This window comes from Equus asinus, chromosome 18 (genome assembly GCF_041296235.1).
Source record: "Equus asinus isolate D_3611 breed Donkey chromosome 18, EquAss-T2T_v2, whole genome shotgun sequence".
NCBI lineage: Eukaryota > Metazoa > Chordata > Mammalia > Perissodactyla > Equidae > Equus > Equus asinus.
The window spans coordinates 13930748-13951103 of record NC_091807.1 but is presented as its reverse complement, the minus strand read 5'-3'; the positions used below and the strand labels follow the sequence as shown (position 1 = coordinate 13951103).

The window sequence follows — 20356 nt, the reverse complement described above, 5'->3', positions numbered from 1 at the left end:
TCATTTACAGATGAAGAAACAGAGGTCAGAGTTTTGATCCAGTTCCCAGGGTCACGCTGGTCATGAGCAGTAGAAGAAGCACCTGAATTCAAGCAGACTATACCGCATCTATTAAACATTTGCTTTCCATGTTTTCATTATTTTCATCATTAAGCCTTTGTACATGATTTTGTCACTGAAGGAATTCTACATAGCTATTTTATTTTTCTATGTGATTTTAAGCCAATACTAGACGGATGAACTTGGATTTAGGACACTGATTCTTTCTTTTTCGACCTACCAGGTTTGGATCACTAAATAAACTGTTTAAGGCTCTAGCATGAAAGAGGACAATTGTCACATTTTCTCCATCAAGTCTTCCAGGAACTTGAATCCCAAAAACTCCTTTATCCTTTGGGAAGTGGATGGTCACAGTGCATTCCAGAATGCTGCAATTCCATCTTTTCCAGGTTCTTTTAATAATCCCCTACAGAACACAGAGCACTAAGTGATCTCGTCTCACCATTACAACAGCAACGGCTCCAAACTACATGGTTATAAATATCTTTAAGACCATCCACCCTTTTCATCAGCAAGAAGGGATAATAACTCTATTATGGATGTAAAAACACACCCACGTGAAGCTTTTTTCTACAGAATTACCAATCCAACTCCTGGATTTTTTCCTGATTCTCCTCTCACTTTTAAACTTAGATCTCCTTCTTGAAGCCTTTTTGTTCACACTGACCTAGTACAGAGGAGCGATCTTATTTTAATGGTGATAGAAACACTGCTCCTCACCAAGGCAAGGCTGACCGTTGTTGATTATGATGCCCTCACTTTCCTCCACTCCCAGGTCTATTTCTTACTATGTGTTTCTGTTTCATCTTCTCCAGGCTAATTGCCTATCTTAAGCCACTGTCGGGCCTCTCTCTCTTTTTGCTCCTTATCACAGCTTTAATACAGATTCCACAAGGATGACACCCATTGAAAAACAGCCACTTAATTTCTTTTCAGATAGGGATTCCACATGTTCAAGAGTCATCTAACACTTCCCAGAATAAGGGTCCTGACTGCTTCTTGATGGTACCAGGTCTACACTAAGAAAAAACAACGTGAATCCAATGCCTCCAATGGACAGATGGATCCCTCTTAATCTGGAGGAGCACCCGGGTGAGAATACAAACAATTGACATGATAGTGACCTTGTGCTCAAAAGCCTTTACGATTTAATAAGGAGGGACAATCATGCAGAGAGAACATGTTGCAAAGCCAACAAAATGTCAGAAGATAAAGTCCAACCCCTCCGCCTTTATACAAGCCCTTTGGGATATGAGCTTCAGGGCCTCTGAAGCCTTCTCTCTGACTAATCCCGACATGGTTTCCTGCATTCTTAAGGCCATCAAGACCCTTTTTGCATCTACACCTTTGTATCTCTACCTCCTTCCACCTGGAGAGCCACTCCTCGTCAGCCTGGCAAGCTCCTTCCTCAGATTCAGCTCTGTCGCTTATTCTGGGGTCTTCCTTATTTACCCAGGCAGTTCCACACATTTCACCATTTATCTCTTTAGTTACATCCATGGGGGCAGGCAGGGACTAAGTTCTTCTTGTCTCCAGCACTTAGCTGTGGCATCTGATCCCCTCTAGGTGCTTACTAAAGCTTAGGTGCTTGAGTAGCCAGGAGCACAACAGAGTAATTGAATGCTTGTGTTCTGCTATTAGACAAATTTGAGTTCACATACAGCCCTGGTACTTAGTACCCAGCTGACCTAACAATTTTCCTTAAGCTTCAAGTTTTTCCTCTATAAAATAAATATAATATTATTTATCTCACAGGGTTGTTGCTATGATAAGAAGCGCTATGTGAAGAAATGTAGTAAGACTTAGAAAACGGTAGTTATTAATATTGTCATTACTACTAAAGAACAGCTTAAATATAATTAAGTAAAATTTCTTATTCCATATTGAGGGTATAATGAATAGAAAAGGGATGGGTCAAATGTAGGTAAACCACAGCAGAGTTTCTGCAGGAAGAAGATTTTAAAATTTAAAGGTGTAATGCAAATGGAAGTTGTAGAAGGGACAAAAAATACTGAAGGAAGAAATAATGATACCAGGTCAGATAAATAACCCTGAGGTATACAGAAGGAGGGACAACACAATAATGCAGAGAAATAATGGTGGGAGAGCAGGCAGAGTCGCCAAGATGAGACATGGACCCCAGCGAAAGCTCTTGAGTCATGACATAAAGTGAGTATTGAAGATTTCTCACCTAGTTGTGTATAGGATCCTTTGAAGCAGGAAGAGATTTGAAGGCAGAGAAAACAAATAAGAAAGGCTGCAGTAATTCAGGAAGTGCGTGTGGATACTAGGGGCCGTCCCTTACAAATGCTAACAAGCTAGTGCTAAATGAGTTGACTTCGGCAATTTTTTTGGAATGTTATTAACACTTGCTGATGAGAAGCCACTTATTGACTGAAGTTGAAGCAACCAGAAAAACAGCTTTCCTTGAGAAAGCCTCGGAGTGAGTTAATGGCCAATCCCAAAGGAGAGAAGAGTAAGCACTTTTCAAGCATTTGCTGATCAAGACTTTTGCATATCTGAGCTTCTGCACTTCAAAGAGGACTTCCCGCTGGGTTTGCTTACCCCTTTCACTAAGTCCTTGAGTTTAAGGACAGGAGAAGTTCCTGTAGGTGGAGAATTTCGAATAGTCAGAAGGTGCATTCAGGCCAATATAGCTGTTCTTCCTATTAGAAAATGATGCAGCTGGAGTGTTATTAATTGAGCAAAAATACTGTCTACCTGGAGTCCAGTGACCTTCACCAGTGGTTGCACACTTGGCAGGTATCAGAATTCAAATGTGAAGTACCTTATGGCTATCCTGAAAGACTAGGATCCAAAGGGCAAAAGTCCCTTCACCAAGAGGTCAGGCCACTAAGGTCAGGATGCCCAGGACTGGGTCACAAGGGTCAGAAAGCCCTGCCAACAAGACTTCGACCAGAGTGTGGAATTAGAAGAAACCCCTGGGTGAGGGTGTAACAGGAGAAATATAAACAGGCTTATCTGCTGGGGTCAAAGAAGTACGGGCCATGAAATCTGGCAAACCTAAATGTGTTTGGAAAGACGCTTTTAAATTTAAGTGCCGTTAATAAGAATTTGACATATTTCAGAGCAATAAAAGTGTGCTTCTGTCCTCCTAAGGCCCAAGGTGTCAATTTTATTGTTTGCCGCGTATAGTCACGACCAATCCCACTAATGCCATTTTCTCTGTGTTTGTGCTTAGAAGTGACTTTATTCTTTAGAAGCTGAATCTGAAAAATGATGACATTAAGACTCAAGGGCCAACAATTTCCTAGCATTGTGTTCCACATATTTGCAGAGGCCAAAATGAAGCATTAATTACCTTAAGGCGTTATCTTGAGATATGCGAAAAATGCATTTAAAACAGTTTTTGTCTGAAGCTTTAACTACTTCTACTCTTTTTCAAAATTATTTAGAGAAACTGATAAAGCATCTTAATGTTAGGTCTATTCTACTTCATTTCATATTTTTATTCTGAAAGTTACAGGACCAAAGGATTTGATATAGACCATCATTTGGAATCACTCATTAGCAAAATAGCCAAATGGAGGTTTACAATAAAAAACGCCAGACATATACTACGTTTTTCTTTTAATATACTGGTCAAAGATAGCTTTTAATAGGAAAACCTTACATTTTAGGATGCTTTTTAATATATATTATTCCATTTGATGTTCACTAGACACAATATACGATGCATAAATACTCAAGTTAATTGTGAAATATTTTTGGTATCAGATGGCACTTAGACAAATTAAAGACAATGAACCATATTTCCCTTTTTGGCATGTGATTTCAATTAGCTCTAATAAGATTATGTATTTCATTCCATGTGCACTGTATCAAAACTAAATTCCTATGACCTAATGTTATTCAAGTGTTATCATCTTTGGCTCCTCTATCCTCTGGAGTGTGCTAGGTACCATGCAGAATATTGCAAGTTTGCATAATACAGAACGGCAGTGTAAACGTTGAGCTATAATTCTGTTGTCTTTTCAAGGTATACTGCAGTCGGACTAATGACTATATATCTCAGCGTTAGCAAGATCCAATTTTCTCCTCTAAGCTAAAAAGTCACTCTCAAGATTTAAACTTTCATTTTATAAAATTATTCCCTTAAAAATACATCAGAAACATCAAGACTGTAAAATAACAAAAATGAGTGGTCATAGACAAAATCGTTGCCGTATAATGAACTGATGTTTCATTAATCACTGTTTTAAACGGTGCATTCTGATTTGTGTGTGACTTCCAGTGTAGTATATTGACTGCTGAAAGTTGCATGTGATGGTTAATTTAATATTTCACCACAAGAAGAAAAGTTGATATTTGTAAGGGCAAATTAATGATTGATGAGATGGTCCTGAAGATGATGCCCTTATTGTGACAGTCCCTTCTCCAAATGACTTGGAAGACTCCTAAAACCTAGGGTGTTATCTTAAGAAACATGTTTAAAATACTTCCCTTTAGCCAGATGCTGAGGTTTTTTTGGAGTAAAACCAAACACTTGATATGTGCCTTTGTATTGTTTCAGAAGCTCTTTTGGGGTCAGACATCCTCACCCATAATCCTTTATTCACTTGGGATAGTGTGCGACCAAAGCATTCATCATGATTATGCTGTTCAACTCAAATTAGTGAAAATATTTGAAATATTATTTTCTAAAAATTTATGGAATTTTTTTTTTCAGTTTGAAAGAAAGGAGTTTAACTCTGCCATATGAATACATTCAATGTTACCCTAAACTCATATTTAACCTTGTATATATCTAAATGATTTCATCTTCCTAAGATAAGTTCCCAACTCTTCAACTAAGTAAATCTTACCAGCCTGTAAAATACCAATTTAGAACCGTTTTCCCTTGAGAAGTTTTACCTAACTACTCACTTCTATTTAAAATAAAACACATATCGCCTATACTAATCATATTTCTAGTCTATACTTTTTTCACATGTGCTGGTATTGCTTCCCCAACTAGATCTCAAACTCATCAATGAGAACAGGGAAGAGAACCAACATTAATTGACCTGTTGTATGCAATGACATCTGTGACACGCTTTATATATATCTGAGGTAATTGTTTAATATATAAAATCAAAGTTTTACCCTTCTTGTTTGACTTCCAAAAATGCAGGCACAGTTGGTGTTCAAAAAATGCTTGTTCATTTGAAAAATAGTGTTTAAAGTCATTTTCTCTCATAGATGTTATTATTGCTAGTTAATTCTATTAGCCATTATTAAAAGGTGTTTCTTTCTAAGGTTAGCCAATTCATATTCATGAGAATTTGTCTCATGTTTATAAAAGCTAACAATTCAGAGGAAGTATCACGAGGTAAGACAATAACTTCAATTTAATGTGTTTATAAAGTCTTTTACTCTCCCCTCCATCCCTTCCAGGGTCCTAAGGTGGAAGGAAAAGATTACAGCACATTGTCAAGCCAATTACTAAATTATGAATTCTAGACTAAAAATGCATGTGTTCAAATTCTGTCTCTACTAATTTGAGCAGGTTACTTAAACTTTCTAAAGCCCAATTGTTTTATCTATAAAATGTAGAACACAGTACACATCTCATAGGTATCTGTGAGGATTAAATAAGATTATGTTTATAAAACGCCTGGTCCTTAATAAGCACTCAGTAAATATTAACTATTATTTTATTATTACCTTACTTATAATGTAACACAATCACAGCCTATCCAAATACCTGGGAGAAAGCATAACACATACCTCAGACTCTCTTCACTCTCATTAACCCAGTGTGAAAACTAAAGTGAGGCACTGTTTATCAGACCAAAGACCAGACTCATACATGCCAACTTTCCCATACTTCATCTTGTCCCTCTTTTCTAGTATAACCCTCTTGTCATACTTGGTCATTCTAGTGCAATCTGTTAATAGAGATAAACCACTCGTATATGAATGGTCCCAGCTATTCCCTTCCTCCTGCTTGCAAAAGAGGATTTGCCATTGCTCTCTGTTTCTTCCCACCCCCTGCCATCTAATGAGAATTCCTCCTTTATCAGATTGGTTCTTCTGAACCTCTGTAATGCGAATTCAAAAGGAAAGTGGTAGGAATAAAAAGCAAACAGAAACCCAAACACATAACAACAACAAAAACAGTGTTCAGACTGTCAAGAGAAAGAGCTTCCAGGAAGTTTTGGGAGTGAGAAGCATGGAGCCACTGCAGGGTGTGAAACAAGAGCAGAAAGAGATTAAGAGGGAATGCTGTGGACCTGTGTTCTTTGTGGCATTCTAGAAATAGAGGTAAAGAAGTTTCATTATTTTGAAATAATTTTTTGGTTTCTGAGTTTTTCTTTAACTATGGTACATTCTGACACTGGCCCATATGGTTCACCACTTTATAACTATCACCCAAGTTAAGTGCATGACTAAAATGTATTATAAAGTGGGGAAGAAAATTTGGAGATATAAATAGTTGTAGTAATGTAATAGGACAATCCACGTTGCTTAAGTTGACTAATTAGCTTAAAGCTCTGGGCTCCAGCAAGCAACAATCTATGAATCCGCTCAACAGCCTTAAACAGCGCTATTTATTGAGTCATATTACACATTTGCATTTGTAATTTTTCCTAAAAATTTAAAAATACTTAATATTTCTCTTCCTTACTTTATATTTTAGCCCACACGTTTCTGCTGCTCTGTCTTCAGGATGATCTTTAAATCCATAAGCACTTTTGGGAAGGTAGTATTTTTCCACAGCAATCATTACCAGCCTTTGGAGTGTTGAGAATGAATGGTCCCTAAGAAACAAACACAGAGTACAGATGCATTATTATCTTAAGAGAATTCTAGACTTGGCTTCTCCCCCTTCTCCTTCTAGTGCTTTTTCCACAAATCCTGGAGTTTATCATCCGAAAAACAAATTTGATTGCAAAAAGGTAGCAGAAAATATGCCACCCCCAAATATGCCATTTTGGCATAAAGATTATCTTGAGCTGAAGACGGATGAGAAAAAGCAGATACAAGAAAAGCTCTCTGCCCTCTCTCTTCTTATCTAACAGTAAGGCATAAATTTGTAAAGGTTTCTCCCTTCCCCTTTCTACCAGGAAGAATGGACGTTAATCACCGGAGACAACTCTAGACCCTTATCAGCCCAGAGACAGCACCAGAGGAGCGTACGGAACAAATTTTACTAACTAGCCCTTATCTTTCATTAGCTCCTCCATGTGTTTACCTTCCCACAATTTGTCCCCCTAGAAACTCAAAGTCCTTTTTCTTTGTCTTTTCGTTTTTCTAAAAATGTATTGTTCTTGTGTTGAGATGCCATATAAGCCCAAGTTCTAACCACCCCTTTGAGTTAGTCATCACTGGGTACTTCCATGTGTATCCATAATGCACTTGTTGATAAACTTCTGTTTGTTTTTCTCTTGTTAATATGTCTCTTGTTAATCTGTCTCTTGTTAGTCTCATTTACAGGGCCTCAGCCAATGAACCTAAAATAAGGAGAGGGAAAACAGTTTTTCTCCTCCACGTTGTCATCCTCATGCTTTAAAACCTCTGTTGGCTTCTTAATATCTATGGAATAAAATCCCATCTCCATAGATGGCTCTTCCCAACTGAGCCAAAACCTGTTTCTTCAATCACTCTTTTCCAACACTTTCTGGACTGGGTCACACAAAGCTCTTCCCTACCACCTGAAAACACTTTACCCAGGACCTTGGGAAGAGATGCTCTTATATATCCTATTTCCTCTTTCTAGACTATTCTCTGGAAAAACTTATACTGCTAACTAAACATTTCTTGACCCAGTTCAAGAGTCATCTCTAGGTTATGGCTTTTCCTCAACTTCTCCAGGTAGTATTAGTACTCCTTGAGTACTAATTTTTTATTACTTCCTTTAACCATGACATATACCAAAGAGAAAATTCCTTTTACCTCATTTTACAAAAAACAATTGGGAGCTACAGAATTTGAAGGACTTCCGCAAAGGCAGAACGAGCAAATTTGCCACCATTCCCCTCACAGTCAAGCAATTGCTCCTCCTCTCTTCTCCCGTAAATCTTTATTCATCCCTCTTGCAGTCCTTAGCAGGTAGTATTGAAAATATTTGTCTCAATGCGTCCCCTCTGCAGTTCTAACTGGACTCCTTCCTTAATTAAGGTTTCCGCTGTCTCAGGACATGGTATGGTTCTTGGTCTTCAAATGTTTCCTGAGTAAATGAAGCAATCCATCAATGAAAAATTTTCTAATTTAAGAAGGAAAAGGAGCATGAGCTAACATTTAATGAGCATCTCTACTATTTACTAGATATTGTGCTATATTCTACAAAACTTATTCAGATTCAATGAGTTTTATCCAAACTCCCTGTCTTTATCAAAATTTATTTGTATGACATAAAACGTAACACAAATGTATAACACTTTAACCAAATGAAGGAAATCTAAACTTACAGAAATTAGATGCTTGCTGAAGACTTATTGTGCAAATTGTTGAAGATGCTGTTCTTATGTATTAATAAAGAAAAAACTCAGTGGCAGCTGACTAAGAATCAGAGCAAAGGAGTTAAGCACAGCCAATTTGTTCTCTACACAGATGTAAACCCAGCAGTCTCCGCATTTCTTTTATTCATGTACTTGGCGGTAAACAGACTTGCCATTCTGCTGTGTGCTCTGTTTTATTTTAGGCTCTTTTGGTGGCAAGTAGCAGACCAGCTCAATCCAGCTTAAGCAAAAAGGAGATTTCATTATAAGAATTCAAGAGGCTCTCACAAACTTCACACCTCTAAAGGAGTTGGCATCAGTAATAAAAGCTGTTAGACAGTGATTCTTTCTGTCTCTCTTTCTCTCTCTCTCTGTATATGGTCTCTTAACTCCTTGATTCTCTTTGCCTGTTTCCATCATTCCTCTTTGTCATTTCTCGGTTTCTCTTTCCACAGGGTGGGAGATGGGTGGCTGTCCAACATCCAGGGACATTTTATATGTCACTCATCTCCAGCTATGTTTAGACACTAGATGACTCTGAGTATTAGTTCATTGGAGAGAGAAATTGATTGGCTCAGTGTGGTCAGGTGTCTACTCTGGCCCAATAATAGCAGTCAAAGTGGCAAAGGTCTTGCAAAAAAAAAAAAAAAAGGTAGTTAGAGATATGTAGGGGTAAATTTCTCAGAGAATAGGGGTCAGTGTCCTCTGAGCAGATACTCCAATAATCATCCATCCCATACATATTCTTATCCAAAGTTTTCTATATGGAAAGCAGTTAGAGTGTCTGTATGTTACAATTTGATCAGATATTCAAAATACACAATATTGAGAAGAGTCAATTTCTCAATGAGTTAGTAGTAGAGCCAATCCTAAAAATTTAGAACATTATTTTCTAGGCACTAGAAAATCATTAGGGATGTTTGAGTCTATACCTTATCTGGTTGTTATCTAATTTTCTCCACTTTCCCAAATAGATTGATGTTTTCAGTTCAATGTAACTAAAACTAAAGAAAATCTGCAGAAGAAATATCTTTTCTTATTACATTATATTCATGTTTGTGTCATAACAGAGTGGCTGAAAGAAGGTGCATACTCAAATCACTGCAGGACCAAATTAGCAAATTGAACAGTTTTGCTGTGTTCACAGAATAACTGATTACACCACGTAAACTCCAGAGAGGCAGGCTCCAAACAGAAACGTCAGACAGGAGGAGCCCCTGATCTAAGGATGTAATTGGACACAGATGAAGGGTAAGTCAGAGGATGCTCACCCAAGTTCTTCCCTAATGTTGCCTAGTTCAAAATAATTAGCCTCCAGACTTTAAAGACAGAAATGACTATCACATTAAATCTTGTTGTTTTCAATATAAATAAATTGGTAAAAATAAAATCACTCTCAAAAATTGTAAAGTTTCTGGTTTTCTTAAGACAAACAAGCCCTCAAAAGAAGCTGAACAAAAACTCCCACAACTAGTCAATAAACTGAGTGCACACATTCATCTTCTTTTTCTCCCCAAATGTGATTGAAATGACAGTAAGGGTTTTCAAAAGAGAATAAATTGGTAACAACACTGTAAAAGGGGGTGGTAAAGGATAAGAGCGGTGGCTTAAGAAGAAAATGAAAGCAGATGGGGGTCACATGCAAATGCGCCCCCTGGGTGGAGGAAGCCATAAACTCAACAGAATGTACACTCACTGAAGAATGCTGTACTTCGGGGATGACCCTTCCTCGGGGTAAAGATCTAGAGAAACTCTAAACTAAGGATCAGCAGATTAGAGAGAAGGAATGGGCTATGAAACTTTGTTAGTCAGGGTCTAAGCAAGAAAACAAAAACCTTTATAGATCTTCCAAACCCAGAGAAATCAATCAGTGCAGTTAATGTGTTATCCTGATGATGGAAGAACTAGCAATGCCCGAGAGCTTGAGATGGTGATACAACCCAGAGATTGGCAACAGCCGTGAGTTTCAACCAGCTCTAAGGGTTAGAGGGACCAAAGGACAAAGTAGTGTTACCAGAGCCCAAAGATGTAGCCATCAAGCAGAAGTTGAAAGAGCGGCAGGCCTGCCCCGTAGAAGCTGAGACGGCAGAAGAAGGGATGGATTGGCAGGATAGGTATGGAAGAAACACCACTTCCTGAAATGCTCCTGAGAAGCTCTTGCTGCCTTGGGACACACAGATAGGGAGCAACACCCTGGCTGCTCTCTTCTACCCACTCTCCAGTCTTCTACCGATGCTTCCCATTGGCTGAACCTAGCCAACTGCCAAGGGAACTTGAGAAATAAGTTTCCTACCATGTGGAGCAGGGCACAAGGATGTCGGGAAATATATCTGAGATCATACAGCCATGTGAACATCAAGAGATGGTTCTCAGGGAAATCCTTTCTGAAGAAACTAACTCTGATTAGAGAAAGGTATAGGCTCCAGAGGCAGCTAATACTCTAGAGCAGAGCCTCATTTTCATTTTTTTTCCAGGAGTGAGGAGAAGAAGATCTGCCTGCCTACCCCTCTCCTCTACATGGTAAAGTGCATCTGCTTTTCTTGACACACAAAATTCCTGGTAAAGAAAACCATCCTTGTATTTATATTCATTAGCTGAGTCTTTTGTCCATTAAGTGGACAACCGAAGAATACCATTCATTTGAGGAAAGCTGGGGGATGAAAAAATGGAGGACCAAGATGAACAACAACAAAACAGAACAAGTGACCCCCGAGAGAAGACAAACAATTCACTGAACAAAATTGTATCTAGTCTCTTTAGAGAGATTCGAGAATATGTTGCCCACAAAAAGAACCTAACACTCCAGAAGAGATTTCTACGAAAAGCAGCAAGCAGAAAATGAGAGCTCTTGGAAACTCGGTATATGATTGGCAAAACTTTAAAAATTCATTAAAGTGCTGGAACACGAGTCTAAATAATCTTAATCAAGCACATACAGTCAAAGTCACAGAGATTAAACATATATGTTAAAAGGTAAACTGAGGTACATTAAAATTTACAAAAGTTTATTTGGGCATACACGGATTTGAATTGGACAGCACCAAACTAAAAGTAGTTAGGAGCACTCCACGGTCAGAAGCTAGGGAAAAGACTTTTATAGAGAAGATGTGGAAGGAGAGCAAAGAAATTATTTGATTGGCTATAGCTTAAGCAGTTACCTTATTTGGGAAAGCCTGGTTGACTGTTTACAATGAGTTCTTAAGTTTCACGTCGTCATAGTCAAGTGCCTTGACTCTGGCTTAGGTTATGGTTTGCTTACATAGGCTCCCAGGGCATTAGAATTACCTCAGTCTAATGACCTCCTTGATTAATTAACACATATATACATGCATGTGTATGAAATATATCCATATGTCATATAATATATATATGAAAGAAAAATTAAGAAGCATGGAGACTTAATCAGGAGGTCCAATATCCTTATCTAAGAGAATTCCCAAAAAAGAGAACAGAGAGGCCAGCCTGGTGGCGCCACGATTAAGTTCGCAAGTTCCGCTTTTGGGGTCTGGGGTTTGCCTGTTTGGATCCCGGGTGTGGACCCAGGCACCGCGTGGCAAGCCATGCTGTGGCAGCCATTCCACATATAAAGTAGAGGAAGATGGGCACAGATGTTAGCTCAGGGCCAGTCTTCCTCAGAAAAAAAGGAGGAGTGACAGCAGATGTTAGCTCAGGGCTAATCTTCCTCAAAAAAAAAAAAAAAGAGAGAGAACAGAAAAATAGATGTGGGAGAAATTAAACAGAAGAAAATGAAGGCAGAGAAGATGGAGGCGGAACAAAGAAATGTCCAAGTCCTAAGTGGGTACAGGATGAAAGATTCATATCTAGGAACCAATAAGAACTAGCTGTATCCTTTACAGTTCTCGGTCTGACAGCAAATAAAAATGTGAGGGTATAAAACAAAGACATTTTCAAACACATCATGCATTATCTTCACTTACCTTCTCTAAAAAAAAAAAAAGTAACTGTGCTTTCTTTTCAAAACAACAAAAAATGAATTGAAGTAAGAAAGGCCATAGGATCCAAGAAATAGTGCACCCAGCACAAAAGTACCATGAAAAGAAATTCCTTCAGAGTAGGCTCTATGGCATGTGAGAAGAAAATGGTCAGAACTAGAGCATGAATAGACAGGGTTCTAACCACAATTTTTTAACAATAAATGGATTCGCTTTGACGTATAGTGTAGTTAAAAGGCAGGATTATCATGGTGCTGAAGTAAAGGCCTAAGCTGCTTCTTTCAACAAGGAAACGAAAAAGAAAATTGGAAACTCATGGAAGAGCGAAGACCTATATTAGAAAGTCTTGATTTTGAGCTACTCGCGGAGGGGAATGCAAGAGATCCCCTTGAACTTCACTCTTAGAGCATCATTTGTCAAGTGGCCCAAGTTTAGTGAAAGAGGATTACATCATTCTACCTAGTTTTATGATGATTAATAATTACTATAATTGTAATATTGAAAACATTTATTGGTTCCAAATTTTAGAATATAAAGTACAGATAAAGCATTAAACATAAAATTCATTATAATGGTAGTACAGAATTTAAATAGTATGAATTTGGTCCATGTGAAAATAATGGCACAGCTAACAGAGCTAAAAAAGTATGGAGGAGAATGGGCAGGATAAACGTGAAGAAGCACTAATTTTCTTATCTTAATAATAGCACATAAGGAGTTAATGAATGTCAGCTTTTATGAATAAAACACAATGTTTAGCAATAACATTACTAATAAAAACTTAAGGGGACAGAAATCAACTGCAACTAAAGACAGAATAGAAGTTAGAAAATTCATCAGCTTCCGTATGAAAAAATAAACAGGTATTTTAAGTTGTAAATTTGGGGGTTTACAATTCTTAAACAGTTTTAAGATGTTAATGGAAAGCAGAGCTGTGAATGCACAATTTAAAAGCACAGGGGTTGCAAGTTGGTGGCCCACAAGCCATTCTGAAAAAGAGACCTTTTTGTTTGTTTGTTTGTTTTTTATTTCCTGTATCATGTTTGTAAAAATGAAGAAACTTAACTAAAACATTTGGATTTCTAGTTTTTCTTGGAAAAAAAGAGTGGAAGAAGATGCAGCAACATGGAGGTTGCATTCCTGCATGGGAGCAATTGGCCAAAGCTGGCTGACAGCCTTCCCTTTGATGGAGCCTGTGCCAGTCCATTGGGCACACTCTCTCATCCTCCAGCTCTGTTACTTATGCCCTGCTTTATCTGTTTCCATCACCTGCCTGACCTCCATGAGACTGAAGTTTATGATTCCTCATTGAGAGTTATGGAGTTAAATATCTCTGGAGAAAGGGGATCATGGGTGGGAAGCTTACAGTTTGGGAGATAATAATCTTTCCTTTCTACTCTTCTGTACAACTTGAACCAGTCCTCTTATTTCTCTGTCTGTCTACATATTTCTACATCTGTCTTATCTGGTCTAGCCTGGCCACAGACTGATTCAGAGCTAGAGCTCCGGAAGGAAGGAAGAGACCCTATGCTAGTCAAAGGGTCAAATGCAAGCAGGAAGATGGCTTTCAAGACAACAGTTCAGGGCCAGGGGTCCACAGATGCTATAAAAATACTAAAAAACCAGAACAACCTATCTGCCTAGCTGGAGTAATGCAATGTTTCTCTGATCCTGCTGTGGCCGACTGTTATCTCTCACAAATAATCATGTTCTCCTCCACATTTCCCAGCCTTTCTTCCAAGATGTTAAAATTGTGGGACTACATTCTGGCAGACGGGATGTGGGCAGATGTGACGTAAGCCGCGCCCAAGCATGGCTCATAAATTCTTCCAGGCAATCCTTCAGATCTTTCTCTTCTTGGGCAACTTGGAAGCCAGGTGGCCAAGATGTCTTAGCTGTAACACAGAAGGAACCTATCGGACCCATATTGGACTGTGATGTGAGCAAGAAATGAGCCTTTGTTGGGTTAAACAATTGAGACTTGGGGATTGTCTGTTCCAGCAGTTATTGTTAATTACCTCAACCAGTGGCTCAAACTTAGCATGTTTCAAAATCACCAGGAGGGCTTGTTAACACACAGGTTGCTCATGGGTGAGTTAATATTAAGCCTCCTACACACCAGCACGAAGCAATGCTTACTGTAACTTGGTTGCAGTGAAATGAAGCTGTAGGAAAAATGGGTGATGCCAGATGTAACATAATGCTGCACTTATCTACACTGAGATGACTATAAGCGGTCCGGAAAGTGATGACTTCAAGCTACCTTGAAGCACAATTCAACCGCAGCACAATTATGATCTTCTGGGAAACTAGAGGGCAGACACATCAGCCTCCTCTGAGGTCACCCCTGATGAGCAAAAACATTGGTCAGACTGCAGGTGAAAGTACACGAGAGAAAACGTAGGCAGACAATGGAAACAAGGCTTCAGTGGTATAATGGGAAAGTCCATATCGGAATCATCGTAAGTGCCACAATGTCATACCTATATGCCTATCTCTAACAGTTCGGGAGCTCTACATTTCCTAATAGGAGCAATAATAAAAAGTTAACTGCCAGAGAAGGGAAAATACCCAATAGGAATCCCGCAATTTTGTGTCAAGAACATTGGCAGAAAACAAATGTATTTCTAATGACCTAGGAGTGACAAACTCAACCCTAGAGGTTAAAAGAAGTGATTAGACAAAATACAATTTTATTCTTTTCTTTTTTCAGATATGAAAAATGTGCATCTATGTGGTGGGTATTTCTACAGTATTTTTCACAACAGTGATTTTACCATATTGCCAAATTTGTCACTGTTCCTTTTCAAAAAAGGTAGTTTTGCATCCTCTTCAATAACTTCATACCCTTCTCATACCCTCTACCACAAGCCACGCAAACTAGTCTTTCTTTTTATATATAAAGACATAAAATTTATTTTTCTTTTAGGATTTGACTTACTAATATTTAATTTGTAAATTGCCTCACCATAATGTAATAATAAATTATCCACATTTTCCAGAAACTATTTTGTTTCATTTCATTTCTTTCTCTTGATTTCTTACATAGATCTGATCACAGACAGTCTTGGTTGGACGTTGCTGTTAACATCCCTGAGGCAACTTTGTTACTGCTGGTTGGTACTTGAGAGTCAAATGAGAATAGTCTGATTACACTATTTGATTAGTCCCATTCTATTTGCAATCCAACATGATATTCACTCTTGATATCATTAACTCTTCACATTTAAATTTTAATCTTCATTTATAAGCTATCTGTTGTCCTTAACTCTACAGGTCAAAAAATAAATTTGATTTTCTCTGTCCTCTTGAGGAAATTTGAATACAGGAAGTAATGAACCAAAATAGATCTTACTACAGTATGGACATTCAAAAGTTTTACTTATTTCAAACTATTCAGAAAAAGGTAGGTGTTAATTCTATTTCATTCATATTGTTTTTACAATAAATATTATTAACTTTCTACTATCTACAAAGCATTGTGTTAGGTGCTGAGGAAGATCAAACATCAACAAGACACAATCGTCTCTATCTTCACAGAACTTAGAAGTAAGGTAAATTCACAAGTTGTGATGGTCCTGATAGTAAATGTTAATTTTTTTTTTAAAGTAGAACTTAAAAGCTACATATCAGAGGGTAGATTATTTGCAAGATGAGTCAGTGACAGTTTTGTGGACATCTGAACTAGTTCTTAAGGAGTTGTAGAATACTGAGCGTAGAGAAGGCAAGTGTGGAGGGGAGGAGGCAGTACTATCTGGAGCATATTCTGGAATGGAATAAATTCAGAGGATGTCTATAAAGACAACACAGGGCATCATCAACGATAAAGGTGACAAAAGGCAAATTTTTGTCCCAGATTATAGAAATTTAAAAATAATATGCAAGAGTTTAGAATTTACCCTGTGGTCCTTAAGGTTGTGACAAAGGAATGAGACAATGGCAGTTTTGTTTTAAGAAGATTGATCTGATGACGGGTGTGTACAAAAAAGATTAAGGAAAGTCTGAAAGTCGGATTCGTGAGATACTGACAGGAGAGAAACTGTGTGGGTCAAGCAGAGGGAGAAATCAAAGATGACTCTGAAGTTGAGAGCCTGGTTAACTGGGTGGATGGTGACTCTACATATGGCATAAAGGAAGTCAGAAAAAGCAGCTGGTTTGGGGAAAGTCTTTACTACAAACTTGAGTTAAAAATGCCGGTAGGATGTACTGGGGGAAATGCAGAGCAGGCAAATGCAAAAATGGAGCTGGGGCTCAAAAGAGGGCTGCGTGCTAGTGTTAAAGATGTGGAAAATGGTTGAAGCCACAGAGGGGGTGACTGAAATCATCAAGTGCAAGAGTATGGTGATAGAAACGTAGAGAGCTAATAATTATTCGTGACTAGCACTACCCAAATTCCTTCATTTACACTAAATGAAAACACTAAGACTGATGCAGCTCCCGGAACCTCTGTAAGACAGAACGGTCAACAACGTCAAATGTTACAGAAAGAGCTAGATCTGGGGATTTCTGTTTGCATTTGTGATTAAAGTCACGATTGAGAGAATCTAGATAAGTAGTCTTTTCATTTCCTCAGGTCAAGCGTAGATTTGGCGGTTAGCTAGGTCATCTGACAGAGTCAGAAATCAAATGGGATAACTCCTAACTCACCAAATCCACCTGGAGTCTAAACCATTCCTTTGGATTTTCTAGACTTGACCACATTGTTTTTTCTAACTCCTTGTTTTCTGCCTAAACTCTAAGCTCCTTAAGGGTAGGACTTTGGTCTTGCAAGTGCTTGGCCCTTAAAGGAAGCTTAACACATTTTGGTTAAATATAATAGTTGAGTGAAAATCGGCCTCAACTGTGTATAGATCCTCAACCATTTGCAGGAGTGATTAGGAACAAAAGAGAACCAAGGATTCAACATAACGTGTGTTCCGGGCCCAGCAGGATGCTGAAAAGCAGAGAGCTAGCGATGATAAAGATGATTTAGAGGCCCTCGGATTTAACAGTGAGTCACTCTTCCCATAGCTACCAGAAAGACATGCTTCAAGGATTAATTAACTATTATTCTCAATTTACAAATGAGTTTATAGAAGCAGACAGGTTAAGTCACTTCTAGAAGATCATAATGTGTCAGCAGGAGATCAAAGCCTGGAGGAACTGGTTTACCACCAAGAGCTCCAAGTCTGTAACCTAATAGAGAGGTTCCAAACTTCCTTAAAACTTCACTTCTCAGATGATGAATCACTAAGCTTTTCCCTGAGGTTAGTTTCACATGAGCAACTTGGGAAAGATGCACTTTTAAGTGACGGAGAATTACAAATGCTATTATCTTTTGAGAAATGGTAGGGGCCTTCTTTCTTAAAGACGAAGCAGGAATTCTTCTTGATGGGAAGATAAAACATATCCTACCCCCAGCTCTCCCCGGAAATAAACATTTACTGCGTAATGAACAAATATGGGACAAATATATTCACTTGTGTTTTATCCAGCACCTTTAAAATGATTAAGTGAATCGTTGCTTCCCTTTGTAAGAGGTTTATTAGCTACTGGTTTAAAAGGTTCATTTCTTGGATTACAGCCAGGCATGAGCTGAGGCGAAGTTACCTTACAGCTTCTTTTGTGGCCTCCCTGTATTCTTGAAACAGGGCAGCAAGAGTTAACCCAGACTGTCTCCCGCTGATCAGTAATGAGCGAGAGCTGCAGCTGAATGTCAATAGCTCCTTGTGAACTTGGGTAACCCAGCTGAGCCCTCTGCTTGCCAGAGCTGGAGGAGGTAATCAGCTTGACCCATGTGACCTTCCTGAGGCTGTGCTCTGTCCTGCATCCAGAAACTTCTTTGCATATGACTCCTACATGCTGCTCAGTTGAACCCTTCTTAGGAGAACTGAACCTGAGTCAGCTTTGAGAGGAAACACAATATAAATTAGTCAATTCTGGTTACAGGTTGCACAATACAGTAGGTGCTTTAAAAAAATTCATAGGGACATCCTGGAAACCTCAAAAAGATTTCCAGGAGCAGCTCTGACATCTGCCCTTCCAGCATTAGTCAAATAAATTGAAGCTTATATAACAGTTCTGTCCAGACTTTACATTTCTTTGCGGAGCTGTGTTTCATCAAATGCTTTCACCTTTCTCAGTCTGGTAAACTGATTTACTTTCGTTTTATTGTTTACTTGTCACTACTCTCATTGCATAGTCCCAAGGATGCCATACAAGCAAACTTTTCATTATAGATTGAGTATATTTCATAAGATTTTCATTGAATTTCTAAACAGCTTTTCCTCCTTATTCTGTTCAATAAATAAAACTTGAACAATATCGTAAACTCCTGTCTATCTGGGTCTAAATATATCTTATTAAAGAATGTTATTATTCTAAACTGAGAGAGTGGATGCTAATTCTGCTGTTAAACTGCATAAATTACATAACCATTACAGAAGAGAACGACAGCACTTCCTATAAAAGTAGGAAAGAGTGATTCAAATAATAAAGATTAACCTATCATAGACTCTGGAAATCCATAAGTAAGTCCCATGACAAATATAGAGTTTGTATTCCCACGAAAATGGGGCTTAAATGTAACAAAAATACTCAATTGGCTTAAACTCATAATGGCGTTCAAGTACTCAAATCAAAGGCACGTTATTCCATGAAGAGCTAGAAGCTTCGTTCTTACCCTAAAGCAAACTTACCACCAAAGTATGTTTATTATGCATGTTCGTCTTCAGGACTCCGGAACCCTTGGTCACGACTAATGGATTTTGCCTGAAAAAAAAATTTGTATACGGTAATTTTCTTTAGTTTTTATAACAATAATTTTTAAAATCCTTTTTAAATAATTGCTCCAGAAAAGATGAATTCTTTATCAAATGCTGTTGACCACTATCATTAATTTGCAGGATAAAGACAAAGAAGTTGCAGCTTCAGGGTGGGGTAAGGAAAGAAGCGAAGTTGGAAATCAAAACCTGTGGTCAAATACTATAAACAGCATGTAGGCTTCTTCGGACAAGCACATATGGTTAGACTAGTGGGAAAAAAAGCCTGCTAACAATTCTATATTAAGCTGAACATTATCCTCGCAACTTGGTCCTAAGAGAAACAACACAATTATGAACTCTAAGATGAGCTAAGGCAACAGATGGTAAAGATTACTGGAGGGAAATGACACCTATACATTTGACCACAACTGTCAAACACACACACACACACACAAGGAAAGACTACATAACAACACACTTTACCCAGACTTGCCCGTTTCTGGCTCGAGCATCTTGTAACTGACAGCTTGAACATCTCTGAACAAATATCTTAAGGAGTCCAATTCCCAAAGGAGGGTGATTTTTCAAAACACGTGCCGCGTGCCCTAGTAAATCATGCATCCAGAGTGGGCTCTGGCAACCACATGAAACTAACAAAATATATTTCCCGTGCTGATTTTTAAAAGCCCGTGGAGATCTGATCACATGATAACTAGTTATTTTAGCAAGGTCTAAATTTGTATGTAGAGTTGGCCTTTAGAAAGTGTCACATGTTTGTTTTGCCCCTGGAACACTCCTTTTTACAAAGATTCATAAAATTATTTTCTGTGAAAGTAAAGAGAGCAAATCGGCTTTATCTGATCAGATCGCATTATCACAGCGGAGAAGAACTTCACTGCTTTATTTGGAGAGTCTATTTTTTTTGCTCCTCTGTCTGGCCCCGCCAGCACCACCACCCACACTTCCCTGAAGGGAAAAGAGCTTTGTCAAAAGACTTTCTGGTAAACCCAAAGCGCTTTGTGGATAGTAACAGCGCGCATGGCACCAGAATGAGGCTGAGTTAAGCAGGGTTCTCCACAACGGGCTCCTACTGCCTCTGCTCAATCAAATACCTAACGCCTGAAATGAATGAGGAGGCTTCAGAAATTGCTCTCGT

At 38.4% G+C, this 20356-nt stretch overlaps 1 long non-coding RNA gene across 3 annotated transcripts in view; it reads right to left on the bottom strand.

Annotated features, from left to right (window-relative positions):
* LOC106848017 (uncharacterized) overlaps nt 1-20131 on the bottom strand; it is a 73962-nt gene extending 53831 nt beyond the window's left edge. Inside the window, exons 1-3 of one of the 3 annotated variants that reach the window (XR_011495349.1) lie at nt 19684-20131; nt 19135-19207; nt 6692-6824 (exon numbers count right to left, since the gene is read on the bottom strand). This is a non-coding gene — a long non-coding RNA (uncharacterized lncRNA). The remainder of the gene's footprint in view (nt 1-6691; nt 6825-19134; nt 19208-19683) is intronic. The other 2 variants (XR_011495348.1, XR_011495350.1) reach the window with 2 other exon arrangements.
* Nucleotides 20132-20356: the final 225 nt, after the last annotated feature.